At 43.2% G+C, this 14,550-nt stretch overlaps 1 protein-coding gene across 1 annotated transcript in view; it reads left to right on the top strand.

Annotated features, from left to right (window-relative positions):
* The first annotated feature begins 8,828 nt into the window (after positions 1-8,828).
* Positions 8,829-14,550, top strand: part of sertad2b (SERTA domain containing 2b) — a 27,267-nt gene continuing 21,545 nt past the window's right edge. Inside the window, exon 1 of the mRNA XM_083696105.1 lies at positions 8,829-9,038. The gene's annotated coding sequence lies outside the window, so the exon portion shown is untranslated. The remainder of the gene's footprint in view (positions 9,039-14,550) is intronic.

Genomic DNA, 14,550 nt, shown 5'->3' on the forward strand with positions numbered 1-14,550 from the left:
GGTATTTATTGTTTGCAAACAAGAGACAAGAGCGTAACAGTAGCCCAGTGTAGATTTGGGGGTCCGTTCAGAGCAAGGCTGAAGAGACAATGATAAGGTTCGTCTTTTATACAGTTTAAACATAATGCCAGGCGCCGCCAAGGCTATCGGCTGATGGGCTTGTGCTTACATGAGAAAGGGCGGGAGAGAATGAACAATGGGGAGACTCTCACTGATCAATCAGCGCTTTCTTACTGATTAATCGCCATTCAACATTTCACACCTATCGGCAGGATGCGCCTGTCCCCCCATTATTGCTCTCTCTCATCACTCCCTCAGAGATCACCGCTGTTCATATGGTAAATCATACAGTGCTTCTCAGAACAATGGCTATAGAACTTTAGAGGTGTGGCAAGAGAAAATGTAATCACAGGAGTTACACAAGTTGTATCAGTCATATGAAAGGGTATAACCTGAAAATAGTTTTATGAATGTATTTTCCATAACACTGCCAATAGCCCCTGGTCCTACCATAGATTACTTTTTCTTATGATGACTGATGGATAGATGATTCACTTACTTAAACAAATGTATTTGTTGTAAGTCGCTTTGGATAAAGGCATCTGCTAAATGCCATGAATGTAATGTCTGAACACATCCATGTGTTTGATTTCTGTGTGTTAGTTCTCACGTACGTTCTGGTTATCAGTGTGTTTAGTTGCTTCACTCAGTGTCCATATTGACCCTATTATTATGCTCTTCCAAACAGATGGCCAAATAACAGACTGAGCAAAAATGCTGTTCACAAACTTCCTGGTTTAACAGTCTGTCTATTTGACCTACTGTACTACTATTCCACCCCATTGAATTTAGATCTGTCTGGTTTTGTACAGGATATCAGAGCCATGGAAATAAAATGTCCTGTATAGGTATTCATTCATAGCCACTCCAACCATTTTCAATAGAATGATACCAGAGGGTTTGGCACAGAAGAATCGCTACTTCTGTTTTAGAATAATGGCCTGCAGTGGAACGGGTAGTTCTTACAAGCAATGCTGTGATATATACTGTATATTAATAATGATGTAAAAATTAGGTTATGTGTTCCAATAACCTGGCCTGAGTGATGTTATTATGGTGTGACTGATGTCACAGTCTGTCTGTCTGGTACTGTACCTTCTGATAAATGGTGGTTCCATTGGTGTCATTTCCCACAGCGACCATCTTGTAGTCGGTTGCATACTGTGACAAACAGAGGGAGAGATAAAAAATATATTATGATTTGGAAGCAAATTATTATTTCATAAACAATTAACTAATTATATTTTAGTGCTTTATGTCATTAGCATTTGCATGCTATTTTCGGGAGGGAACTAGAAAGACAAAAATAAAGCTAAAATAACTAAACTGTCTTTTTCTACATTCTAGAGCTTCTTCCCTATTTTTCCCATCATTTTCTATGTTGTTAAATTCCCTAAATACAAATAACAGGTGCCAACACCTTTTTGTAAACCAGACCCAACATCTCTCATCTATGGTATGCCAGTTTGCAAAGTCTTTCTCTATGCTAATAAAGTTAGTCATTTAAGTCAGAACGGAGTGTTCCTAGTGGGCTCTGTGCCAGCACAGCAACAAAGCCGCCTTAGAGCTGTGCTGGAGAGGATCTGGCAGACTACACTCACTGACAATAACAGTGACCTCCTCTCTCCCCTCCACCATTGAATCCCAGGTCTCTCTCAGAAACCCCCATGTGAGATGGGAACCCCCACTACTGCTTACCCCCTGCCTGCCACTCACTCAACACAACACACAATCAACACTGTGGGCAACAAACACACACACACACACACACGCGTGCGCACACACACACACACACACACACACACACACACACACACACACACACACACACACACACACACACACACACACACACACACACACACACACACACACACCTCCGGTACACCAGGGTATGAGAATGATGGCAATCAGACTAGCAATCTGATGTTTAGGTATATGTGATATGTTTTCCTTTCCTAATCCTTTTTGATTTCCTGTTCTTCACAGATAGTGTTCAGTTGTAGTATAATTCACTCCAATCTCTTTGGTTATGGGACAGACTTTATCAAATCAAGTGTGGGGACCCGCAGCTCCACATGTCAAACATACTGGGACCAACAGGCTGGAAGGCTTAGGAGGCAGACTAGCAGCCGAGCATAGGAGCACTAAAAATGGGGTAGAATGGGTCTGGCAGCTGTGGAGAGCTGGAGAGTGTGGGAGCGAACCCTGGACGGCCTAATCCTCATAGAGTTCTCAACCACGCTGGATTCAGATGACAGAGGCTGCGCCCAGAGTGTCTCACATGGTGCTGACTGCCTGAGACATCTTTTGGGCAGAATGTCAGCTTGTGTAAATCTCCCTCTCTCTTTTCTTGGATTAATCCCCTTTTGGACCTCATCCAGGCAGTTTTCTCTCTATGTAGCCCTTTGAGCCCATAGGGAAAGAGGGGAAACCCTACCACTGCAGTGCACTCGCTGGCCCCACTGGACTTCCAAAGCTCTCTAGATTGAGCTCAATAGCTAGTTTTGACTTGATTACTCACTGGTTTGGGTCTGGATGAGGTCACTGAGTGTATGTATATGTGCCTGTGTGCGTCCCTCCCCTAACCCTGAACCCTCCTGACCCTCTTTAAGCCTTAGCAGACACTCACATAATTCTAGGAAACGGGACCAGGCAGCCACCAGGCCGTGTTAAAGAGCAACGAGCCGAGACAGGTTGCTAGGCTCTTTGGAATGGAATGGTTTCCCTATGGTAACGGTTGGCGAGGGGAAGGTAAGAGGCATGAGGGATGAGAGGGAGGGCAGCAGACTCTTTACTCTGGGAGTCTCTTCATTAGAGAAGCCATGAAGCTGTGAATACTAAGGCCAGGATTTATAGTGGGTAAAAATGAAGAGCGGAGTGTGTTGGGGTGTGGAGGTTGGGGTGTGGGGGTGTGGGTGAGGGTGGGGGGTGATTCTCTAAATAACTCTGATGAACTGTAGGAAGGAATGGAGAGATAAATAGAAATATTGGGACTTACAGAGCGGAAGGCCGCAGACACTAGGTTTGCTGGGAACAAATTCCTGTAGGAGAAAACAAAAACCAGAGAAACGATTAACAATTTAATAGAAAACAAATCAGCTTTGGAAGGTATAGCCATAATACTGTGGAACAACCTCAACTACAAGGCCGTGCACAAGATCTGAAAAACCCAAACACAACATTACACAACATCAACAAAATTCTAGACTGAAGAGTGGAATGGTAAAAACATGTCCTTGTCAGTGTCATTCTGTGAGATTTCCTAGGATTCAACTCAAAATGTATTCTCATTTGAGTGAAATTGGGAGCTAGGCAGCTGTGTTGAAGTTCATAATTAACAAAAAACAAACAGGTTCAGATATAGGGTTCAGATTTAAACTGCCACAAAGCAACCCTGATGTAATAATTAACTACAGAACTGCAAACTTACCACAAATTCCCAACAACAAAGATTCACTATATTCTGCATTTGGTTCTATGGCTTTTGGATATTAAGACTTTTTTCCATGTTAACCATACAGCCTATGTTATATCCTGAAAATGCTGGCCTCTCACTTTTTTAGGAATCTGATTACTCCTTTGCATAAAAACATAGCATACCCCACTTTTATTCTCCATTGAACACTCAGTGAACCCTTACTCAGTCCCTATTTAACCTCCTCATTTGCATCATATGACAAGGGTAAGAACCTGGATTACCCAGAGCAACCATCACCAGCAACAGCCAACATGATTTTTTATTCTATAAGCCCCTTGCACTGTGAGCTGATTTTAAAAGTTATGATTATATAACAAAATTACCCCATTTATCAAAGAGGCTAAGAAAGGCACTAATCATTTAAATACTGTTTTTAATGAGGCAGCATAGAGTGACATTTCTTTCACCGAAAACACACAGCTTCAAGTTGCACTCTTGAATAGGACACAGAAACCATCTGGAGAAACCAGGTGTGTGCACTCTTTTACTAACTAGTGACATTGTGTTGGACATTAGACACAGTTAGTAGGGCAGGTCTACCTTGTAAAAACATTTATTTATGATCTCAATTAGATCATCTCTGTAAATTGATTAAACTAAGTGCCAGAGAGAAAGAAAAAAACAGCTGGACTGTGGAAGAAAACGTATTTTTTGTGTGTCATACATTCTCATATTTATAAAATGTTCAATAGTTCACAGATACTTCAGGAATGATAAAATAAAATATTGTCACAGATTAGAGACAGTGTTCAGTCGTGTGCACAGTGGCACGTTTACTGTTTGCGACACATGTGAACAGTGCCAGCTGTGCGACTGTATGGGCTGCAGACGTGTTTTCTTGTTCTGAATGACTCCTGTTTTAACAGCTGTCAATTTTCTCTCAGACCCACAGACAGGCAACCGCACAAAGTAGTCTGTGAGAACCTCACGTTATATGGGTTGCATGTATCTTGCATTGAAGAGGACCCTCTCTTTGTCTCTCTAATTTTCTTTCCATATATTTAGGTCTACAACATTATGAGTGAACGATAAAATATTTTATTTTTCTTTCTTCTGCTGCCATAAAAAAAGCGTCATGATGCATGAAGCAGGCTTTCCCTTTTTTCTTAGTGCCATGTAATTAAAAGCTGGTTCGTGGAGTAGGCATGCGTCGGAGCTCTCATGTGTTTCACCTGACCCATAAACTATTGCGCCTGAGGATATGATATATCCACATATAGTGCACTGATCTATACCCACTGTGTCATCTCGCCAATGCTTTCATTCCTTTCTAGAGCGTTCACATTTTCACCAAGAATTGCCGTAATAATAAACAACTGGAACATTATGATCCCATTACCTTGCAAGATCTAAAAACGAGTCAGTGGTGTCCTTATCTTTACTGACGCTCTCCAGTCCCAGATTATTTGTGTTCAGAGCCCCGGCGCCGACACCGGGTTTAATAATGAACCCGAGAGCTACGCCAATTGCTGAGGCAATGAGAGTGGTCACCAGAAAGTAGGAGACCGCAATTCCTCCAAGTTTCCCCAATGAGCGGGTGTCCAGGCTGGCGGCACCCGAGATAAGACTGCACACGACCAGGGGAAGGATGATCATCTTCAGCATCCTCAGTAGCATCTCTCCGGGAAAGGCGAAATAAGTCATCTGCGCCCGGGTTAGGTCCATATTCCGGACCATCATTCCAAGCCCTACGCCGACCAGAACCCCGGACACCGTCAATATCACCAACATATTCCTGTTCATAAACACAATAAACGTGTCTTTAAAGCTTTTCTTTTCACTCATCTCACAGGTTTTGTCGGAGGGAATGGAGTTGGCCACTGTGTGCCCGTTACTTTCGTTTTTCTTCTCCATTTCGTGCAGCAATTGTATAAAGATAGGAATACAGGGAGAGTGTGAGAACTGCCCGTTCCTTGGACCAGCGTGGGTGCGCTCACAAATGTGTAGGCTTCAGATAAGGCTGCTGCCTGGGTTGTTCGTGGTGGCAAACGCAACGTGTTTCTCCGCCAATGGTGAGAGAGCTGCTATAACAGAAAATATCAGGGCATGCGCACTTACCCTAATACTTTAGGCCTATAGTACCAATACCAAATGATGCAACACTGGGGAAAATTGCTAGGGTGTGCAAATGAACATTTCAGTTTATACGTGTTGAGAGGGGAAATCACAGAAAAAGTGACGTAATTATAGCACACTCTGGCATCATATTATTAGACCTAAATACATTAACCATGACACATTCGTTATGAATAGGCTAACATGTGTCCAATGTGATGTCAATCGTATGGACATGAAATGTTCGCAAAGCATATGGTCTAATTAAGTATATTATGTTTTATGTGGGAGACGGGGTGTATGTCTAGTCTTCATTGTAATCGGTGAAAGTGCTCCATACATTAAAATACATCAGTACAAGGCACCCCAAGTAACTCCAAGACACGACCATTCTTTAATAACCCCCAAATATATGTGCTTTATATGGCCGATGAGACATCACCGAAATACTTTCTTCCAAAAATAACACGCGCAGCTGCCAAAGTGGAGACACGGGGTTTACGTACCCCACGCTCCTCGCACCATGGCAATCCATTCAACATTGCGCACTAGCCCTGTATGGAGTAATTGTATGCAGCTTGAATAGCTTATTCGGGTATACATTGTAATTCTAAGAGTCATGTGTACTTGACATTGCAGAAATGTTATCCTAAGTATCCAAGTGTGACTGATGAAATGTGATCTTTCATAATCATATTCTGAATGTGAATCTTGCACACTGTAACAATGGTAATGCGCAGTAGTAGCCGAGTACCAATAGATCAATTACATTTACCCCAAAGATGGCTTATTCTTTACATTTAGGTTACACAACCCAACACTTGTGGATGGATAGAAGTGATACAGCTCATACAGATTGCATGGAGGGGGAAGTTACCAACACCTGGATCTATACTGTCAACAAGAGGGCGCCATTGCATAGCTAAATGGCCTACCTTCAAGATTATTATTGCCATAATAGGAAACTCCACTTTCAACTAAGACAATTAAGGTAATGCATATATTAAAACAACAAGAATGTTGTAACTCAATGCTACAACTCAAGAGAGCTTCCTTTCATTTGTATGTAGTAAAATGTTGCAAGTCTGATAGATTAATTCAATATGTAAACATTTCCTAAGCAAATGTTCGCTCTGCATATTCAAGATTCAAAGTGTTTATTATCATGTGCACAGTAGAAAACATGTTTCCCTGTACAACGAAATTCTTGCTTTGCTGTCCGCAGAATGCCAACCAATGTAAAATATACAATACAAAAGAATATACAATATATACTAAACAAATGTACAAGACAGCAAAATTTAAGGCATAAAATAAAAATAGCAGCAATAATAATAATAAACAGTGCAAACGTAGCAGTGCAATTATGCAAACTGGTTATGAGGTAGTAAGGTTATATTAGTCTTAATCTCCTATGGGTTGTTTAGGAGCCTGGTGGCAGTGGGAAAGAAGGAGTTCTTCAGTCTGGTGGTCCTGCATTTAACACTTCTGTACCTCCGGCCTGAGGGTAGAAGTGTGAACAGTCCGTGCTGGCGGTGGGTGGGGTCCTTGAGGATGGAGGCTCTCCTGTGGACTCTGCGGTGGTAGATGCTCTGCAGGGAGGGCAGTGGAGTCCTGGTGATTTTCTCAGCGGTCTTCTGATATGTTGTGTCTTGTTTGTTACTTAAATGTTTATGGCAAGCTTTCTTTGAAAAAAGCCCAGCCGAAACGTTAGTATAGGCTGGTCTTAAGTGTTGCTATCAATAAATGGCTACTTAAAAGCAAAGAAAAGCTTGCATGCTTCTTGTGTCTGCACCCATATATTGTATATACCCATGTATTGTATAACCCCCTACTGTATATTCAGCTAAGCGTCTCTCAGCAGACCTTTTGGGTAAGAATTGCAGCTCAACTCAAGGTTTTGCTTGGAGAGGAACTTTGACTACATGATATGTTACTTAAAATGTTTCAAATGTTTTCTGTAGGCTAAGAAGTTAGTCATTTTGTCTTCCAGGTTGTTCACAGGCAGTGACATAATAGACAGACCATGCTTTGAGGATTGACCTGGAATGAGGTGTGTACACTTCTCCTGCTTCTACAGCCTATCTGTGCACACTACTCTACATACCTGTAAACACTCACACACACACTCTCTCAAACACACACACACACACACACACACACACACACACACGGCTCTATTTGTGATTGTTCTCATACTGCTATTGCATCTGTAACAATATGTGTCATTGTCATCCCCCTTCCAACTTCCTGTTGTGTGTGTGGCTGAGGACTGACATCGTAGAGCCCAAATAGAGTCAGCCAAGTACAGGGTTGTGGACAAAATGCCAGAAAACACAACTGTTCCCCCTCCTCTCTCCTGTGAGAACTCCTCTCTCCTGTGGTGGAACTGTGTAGTACATTGTGATCTCTCCTCAGTTAAGTTACAACCAAGACAGTCAAATACATCTAAGCATAGACTAAAAATAGATCACTCCAGTGAATGCAAAACTATACAATTGATGCTCCCACAATAGGTTCACAATAAGCCCAGCATTAGAGACATGCAAGCCTAGCCTATTAGAATAGAGTTATACTATTACTAAACTCATGTAAACTAACTAAAAGCCAATACACCCATTTTTCTTCTGGGTTGACATATCCTATGCATGGTAGTAGGCCTGGCCTGCTAACTATAACTTGAACATTCTGGAAACTAAATGGTAAAAATGTAAAGCCCCACTCAGTGATTTCTGGATAGGCGTCACCAACAAAACATAAACAATGGAGCATACATTATCACAATGTAAATATTCCTTGATTTCTATGACATATCTGTAGCTCAATGAATTACATTCCAGGGGAGTAGCATTTTTTAAATATGATTTGAATCTATACATCATCACAAAGCACCCTAAAAACAACATAAACAATTGAGTAATCGGATCTTGTGGTTTTAGCTATAATAAAGTAAAGCGGTTAATCTAGGCTACATTCAGTGACGTTTTCAGAAGTCATTCATCATAATCAAGTGGCATATTTCATTATTTGACATTTTGGAAAATATTGCTGACAGTGGCTTTAAATTGCACGCGGTTAAAAAACTTCTGATGATGCTCGCGTTGCCTCGCGACTATTGGCCGTCGATTCGACGTGGGCGGGGCACGACGCTGTGACTCGGGCTGTGAGTCAACGCACGACCTGTCCATCAAAAGAAATGTCTTGCGCTTTTCATGCTGGCCTCAGCTGTCGATTCCGCTTGCCTGCTCCATGACTTCGCGTCGCCTAAATTTGTGACATTATACCGAGAGGACATTTATACAGCAGCCTAGGCCTAGCGACTTGGCTCTGTTATAAAGTGTACAGATAGCTTCTACACTTAGCTTTATAGTTATTGATTGTCGTCGCTCATGAATTGTTTTTGATTACTTTGTCACCGTACTGGACGGATCCACCATAGTGGGTGAGTTTATCTGAGTTTATCTGAAACTTGTTTTATCCTTTGCAGTCTCTCTCTCTCTCTCTCTCTCTCTCTCTGTCTCTCTCTGTCTCTCACGCTCTGTGTGACCGCGCGCGCGCTCGTACTTGTGTTCAACTGTGCGTGCGTGTTTGTGCAAGCTCTCAGTTATTTAATAAACAGTATGAGTAGGCTAGGATCTGTTACAAACAAGCAGTAAGTTTACAGAGATCATGCAGCAAGCAAAATTGCACGCTTAGTTCTGTGGTTTTAGAAAATATTGAATCGGTCCGAATTATGCAGGTAAAGCTTCTGTAAAGCTGTTGGTCAGTGTTCTCTGCCCCGGGAAAAGGAGGACACATTTGCAGCTTCTGTATTATATAACCTAGTTCTTTAAGCCCGCAGAAACTAGCACTATCTGACTGATATGTCCTTGCTCTGCTGCCATAGTATTTGACAGCCAGCCCTCTTGTACGGTGTGGCTGAGTCAGCCCATCTATGCCTGCGCTGTTGCAGTAAAGACCTACTGCGCGCTCGCGCGCGTGTGTGTGTGCATATGTGTGTGTAGTTGTGTGTAGGTGTATGTGCTTGATAAAGAGTGAGCATGCATGTGACCTATATTACACACACACACACACACACACACACACACACACACACACACACACACACACACACACACACACACACAGACATTAAAGTCCTACACTCTTAACTTCCTGCCTAAAGTAAGACAATAATGCAGGTGGTGCTTTAGTCTGGCCTGAATGGTCTGTTGCTATCAAATGGGCCAGGGTTTGTCAATGGAGGATTAAACCAGCACTTCTAATTTAGCTGTTAATCCAGATTAAGGTGCCGTGTGTTACTCTGTGTCCCCAGCCGAGAGCTCACAGTGACCGGGGGTCATCTGCCGCCACATGAACGGTCATTGGTCTGAATCATTCAAATCTACTGGTTGTGACCACATTGACTGTCAATGGAGATGTCGCAATTCACCATATCCACCATGGTTCTGTGATTGGACTGTGATGATTGAGGTGACACTATCTCCAGAGTCAGACACTATATCAGAGTCTTTTAGCAAATTCATATCTCTTTTCTACCTTCCTTGAGGTATTGCAGTCACTGATTTTACCACTGGATCATTGGTCATTCAGCTATCCAGTCATGGCACTCTAATGAAGAGAGGAAGGAAGGAGTGTCACAAGTCTAACAGTAAGTGGGTATGGTTGCATTTCACCTCAGATTGAGTTTAAATTACATTTTCACAATGCAGGGTTAGTCTAATCCTAACCCTATATTTTGTGCAGAAATGTCATTCACATGGAAATTCACCTGCTAGGCACTTAGGACGAATGAAGAGAGAGTGTGTACTTCACATTTTCTTGGTCATGATAGCATAAAGTGGTGTAGCCTATAGCCTAGCGGTCAGAGAGGCCGGCCAGCAATCGGTGCGTCGCTGGTTCGATCCCCACCGGATGTGAGCTGGTGACTGGAGGGTTGCTGGCATCATATATAAGGTGCCTACCACAGATGTTGTGCCGTTGAGCAAGGCACTTAAATGCTAACTGCTCCAGGGGTGCTAACTATGACTGGCCCAGAGCTCTTCTCCCTGGTGTGTGTTGTCTCGGGGGGGTGCAGAAAATACCACATTCCAAACAGTTTATTGATGATTGATTGGCAAATAAAACACAGTTTGTTTGTTGTTTTGTTTAAATACAGGAGGTGTAATCCCAGATTAGTGTTGTACTGTATAGGCTGATAGATGGAGTACTCTACCCCCACTTCAAATAGGCTCTAGTGAAGCCTGTAATTGCCTTTGGCTGCTGTTTTTAGTATTTGGGATATCTTGGAATTAGGCTAGACTCTTGCTTCTAACAATAGAAATGTATTGTATTACTATTTACCATTCATGTTTGTGGGCTGTCTCTTGAGTCTTTTTTTCTTCACGTGTTTACACTGTTCTGTGGGTTCTGTGTATTGTCATGGTTGTCTGACTGCACAGTTGCTCATAAGAACGCTAATGATGTCCTTTGCTACCTTAGCATTAAAACAGGAGACTGAATAAGGTGTTATCTTGTTTAAACCAAACCTTAAAGGGGGGAGGAGGACCAAAGATAATATCACCTCACAGGTCTTTGCTGTCCACAAACACTGTGCATTCACCAATAGACCAGCTCTGGCTGAACCTCTCACTGTATGTCAATGCACCACTAGGTCTGGCTGAGCCTAGTACTGTATGTCAATGCACCACTAGGTCTGGCTGAGCCTAGTACTGTATGTCAATGCACCACTAGGTCTGGCTGAGCCTAGTACTGTATGTCAATGCACCACTAGGTCTGGCTGAGCCTAGTACTGTATGTCAATGCACCACTAGGTCTGGCTGAGCCTAGTACTGTATGTCAAAGCATTTACATTGAGTGGAGTGTAAACCATCACCGTAACCCTCAGGCTCTGACCTCCTTTTCATTACTCACAGGAAGCACTTTTTTTCTCCCCTTTCTCTTTTTTTATGTTGTTACTGGCTGAAATCTCGCCTGGGTGTGTGTGTGTGTGTGTGTGTGTGTGTGTGTGTGTGTGTGTGTGTGTGTGTGTGTGTGTGTGTGTGTGTGTGTGTGTGTGTGAGAGGGAGAGAGAGAGAGAGAGAGCAACTGACACACACACACACACACACACACACACACACACACACACACACACACACACACACACAAATACAGGGATCGGATGTCAGAAGAGCAAATGCCTCCCCACAGTAACCAACAGAGCAGAAGCATTAATATTGAATAGGCCCACCGTCAGAGAGAGAGAGAGAGAGAGAGAGAGAGAATGAGTGTGAGTGTGTGATGGACAGGGGAGAAAGAGTGGCTTTTCAAAGAAGACCCCTTTCTGAGGAGGATCAGCACCTGGACACAAACACTCACTGACATACAGTACAGCAGGGTTGTACACAATGAATGCTACTGTATGCACTGTATTGATATACCTTATTGTATGACATAGTGTTGTTCAGCATTGCAGGTTCAATAGCATAACCAGTGTTCAGTGCTATGAGATATGTTCAGTACTTCAGGGATGAACACCTTTAAACACATTTAGAGAAACTGTCCTTAATAGCGTTGCCTCCTGCCCTCTGGCTGGGATGGCCATGGTCTTAGGTATGATCAACTTGTTAGCTTCCCCCGCCCAACTGAGTGATTCACTCACACCATTGCACTGCAGCCTGTACTGTGTGGTCCATGTTACATTAGAAATCATGCTGGAATCCCCCCTCCCACGCTGTCTCTCTTCTACTGACGAAGAAAATACTCTTTTGAATGCTATAGTCAGTCACATAGGAGAGATTAGGGGAATCCCAGTCACTTAGTGGAAAAGGAGGTAAGTCTGAAACTGGCAACCCAAGCCTGGAGAGGAGAGAGACACTGGGAAAGAGAGAGAGGGAGGAGAGAGGAGGTATTGGCAACCCAAAATGGAGGTTTGGCTCACAGCTATTATTATGTTGTTTGTAGTAAATGGTATTTTTGCTCAGCAGGAGTTCATGGAGGGAGTGTGCGTGCGTGCGTGCGTGCGTGCGTGCGTGCGTGCGTGAGAAAGAGGGAGAGAGAGGGAGATTGAGGTTGTGTATGTGCCTCTGTGCATGTGTTATAATCCTCTGTGCATGTGTTAAAATCCTCTGTGTATGGACCACCTCATGGGCTCAATTACTGTGATTCTGTCTTCTACCACTGTGGGTCTAATCAATGTTAGTTTCATGCTTTGTTTCTTGGCTCCTGGCCCCTCTCTGTTTCCTGCCAGGCTCCTTCACTGTTGCCCTCCTGGTGTGTACAATTTGAGCTCAGGAGGATTTCTGATGAGTAAGCAACCAGAAATGTGTCCATCTGCACTCACTGTAAGAGCAAGGAGGTGATGGTGACTAAAATGTCTACCTATTTAGTCCTCTCAAGGTGTCAAAAGGACCACAAGGCAGTATACACAGTATAAACTGTGAATCTGAAGGCTGTAACAAGTGTGTAAGAGAGGTGTGTGTGTGTGTGTGTGTGTGTGTGTGTGTGTGTGTGTGTGTGTGTGTGTGTGTGTGTGTGTGTGTGTGTGTGTGTGAGTGAGTGAGTGTGTGTGTATGTGCATGTGTGTGTCTGTTTCGGTGTTTCTGTGTCTGTGTGTGTGTGTGTGTGTGTGTGTGTGAGTGAGTGTGTGTGTATGTGCATGTGTGTGTCTGTTTCTGTGTTTCTGTGTCTGTGTGTGTGTGTGTGTGTGTCTGTGTGTGTGTGTGTGTGTGTGTGTGCGCATATGTGTGTGTGTGTGCATGTAAAGCACGGCAAGTTTGCAGAAGCTCTTGGCTGGATTATTGTGCTGCGGATTGTTCTACTCAATAATTCATATGGACGCTTGGTGTGGGGGGCTGGGGGGGGGGCAGTGAACGTGTCCCCCGGGCCTTCTAGCTAACAGAGAGGCTGGGCTTGGCTACATGGGCCTGTGTGGTCTTATGTTACCGTATGTGGCGTTAATGTGGTTCATTTTGTTTGGGGATGAGGTTGTGTTTTGGGATCTGTGTTGTGTTCTTTTGTGTGTAGTTTGTGCTGTTCCCTGTGCTGTTGTCACCCTGGTTCCAGATCTGTATGTGCTTTAGAGCTCCTATGTATTTGCCATGCCAAACATGTTGGCACAGGAGACGGCACCTCCAGATCTGGAGCCAGGCTAGTATGTTGTGCCCTAGTAGTTCTAACCTTCAGTGTGCCATACAGCTTCCCCACACCTCTGCTCTCTGACATTGTGGGGACGAGGAGGGATATAGGGTCCCAGGGTCATCCTCTCATTTGCCCTCAGTGACCTCTTACCTTGGCACTCTACTCTCAGTAGTGGTAACAGTAGGCCAAGAGACATGCGGTTTTTGTGTCTTTTATTTTGCTATTATCAAGTAGTGTGTGCGTTAGTGCACTGAATCCAGAGGGTATACATAGAGCTAGCTCCTACTGCAGTTCCCATTCATGAGGGTTGTCCCAAACTAGACTGCTCAGATTTGCTAATATTTGCGCATGTGTCAATGCCCAGTTGGAAGCTGAAATGATTTGCAGATCTGTGAATCTGCACAGCGCTTAACTAAGCCTCTTGAAGCAAGCAGCTCTGAGGCTGGCTGCCATGTTTTTATATTTGATCTACTTTGGAGGGTAAAAGTCCTGTGGTTTGAAGAGTTGTGGTGTTTCGAAGGAGCCCAATCCATCGTGCAATCTTTTGTTTGTTTTGGTTGAGGGATGTTCAAATAAAGTATTTGTGTTTCAGATTTGGTTTGGTTCTTTTCTGTGGAATAAAACAAGATTAAGTTCAACTAAACATTTGGTTCTGCCTGTTTTTGGTCCAGTTATTGCCCCAACACTTGTTTTTTGTCCTCTTACTTTATGGCAACGCCGAGACTATTTTCCTGCAATAATTAACAACTGTAACTTATATTTATGTTTTGGATATAGGTTTTTGAGCCCTTTATCAAACTGTGGGTGTCTGATCATGTTTATGGGATAGAATA

This window comes from Argentina silus, assembly GCF_951799395.1.
Source record: "Argentina silus genome assembly, chromosome: X".
NCBI classification, from domain to species: Eukaryota; Metazoa; Chordata; class Actinopteri; order Argentiniformes; family Argentinidae; genus Argentina; species Argentina silus.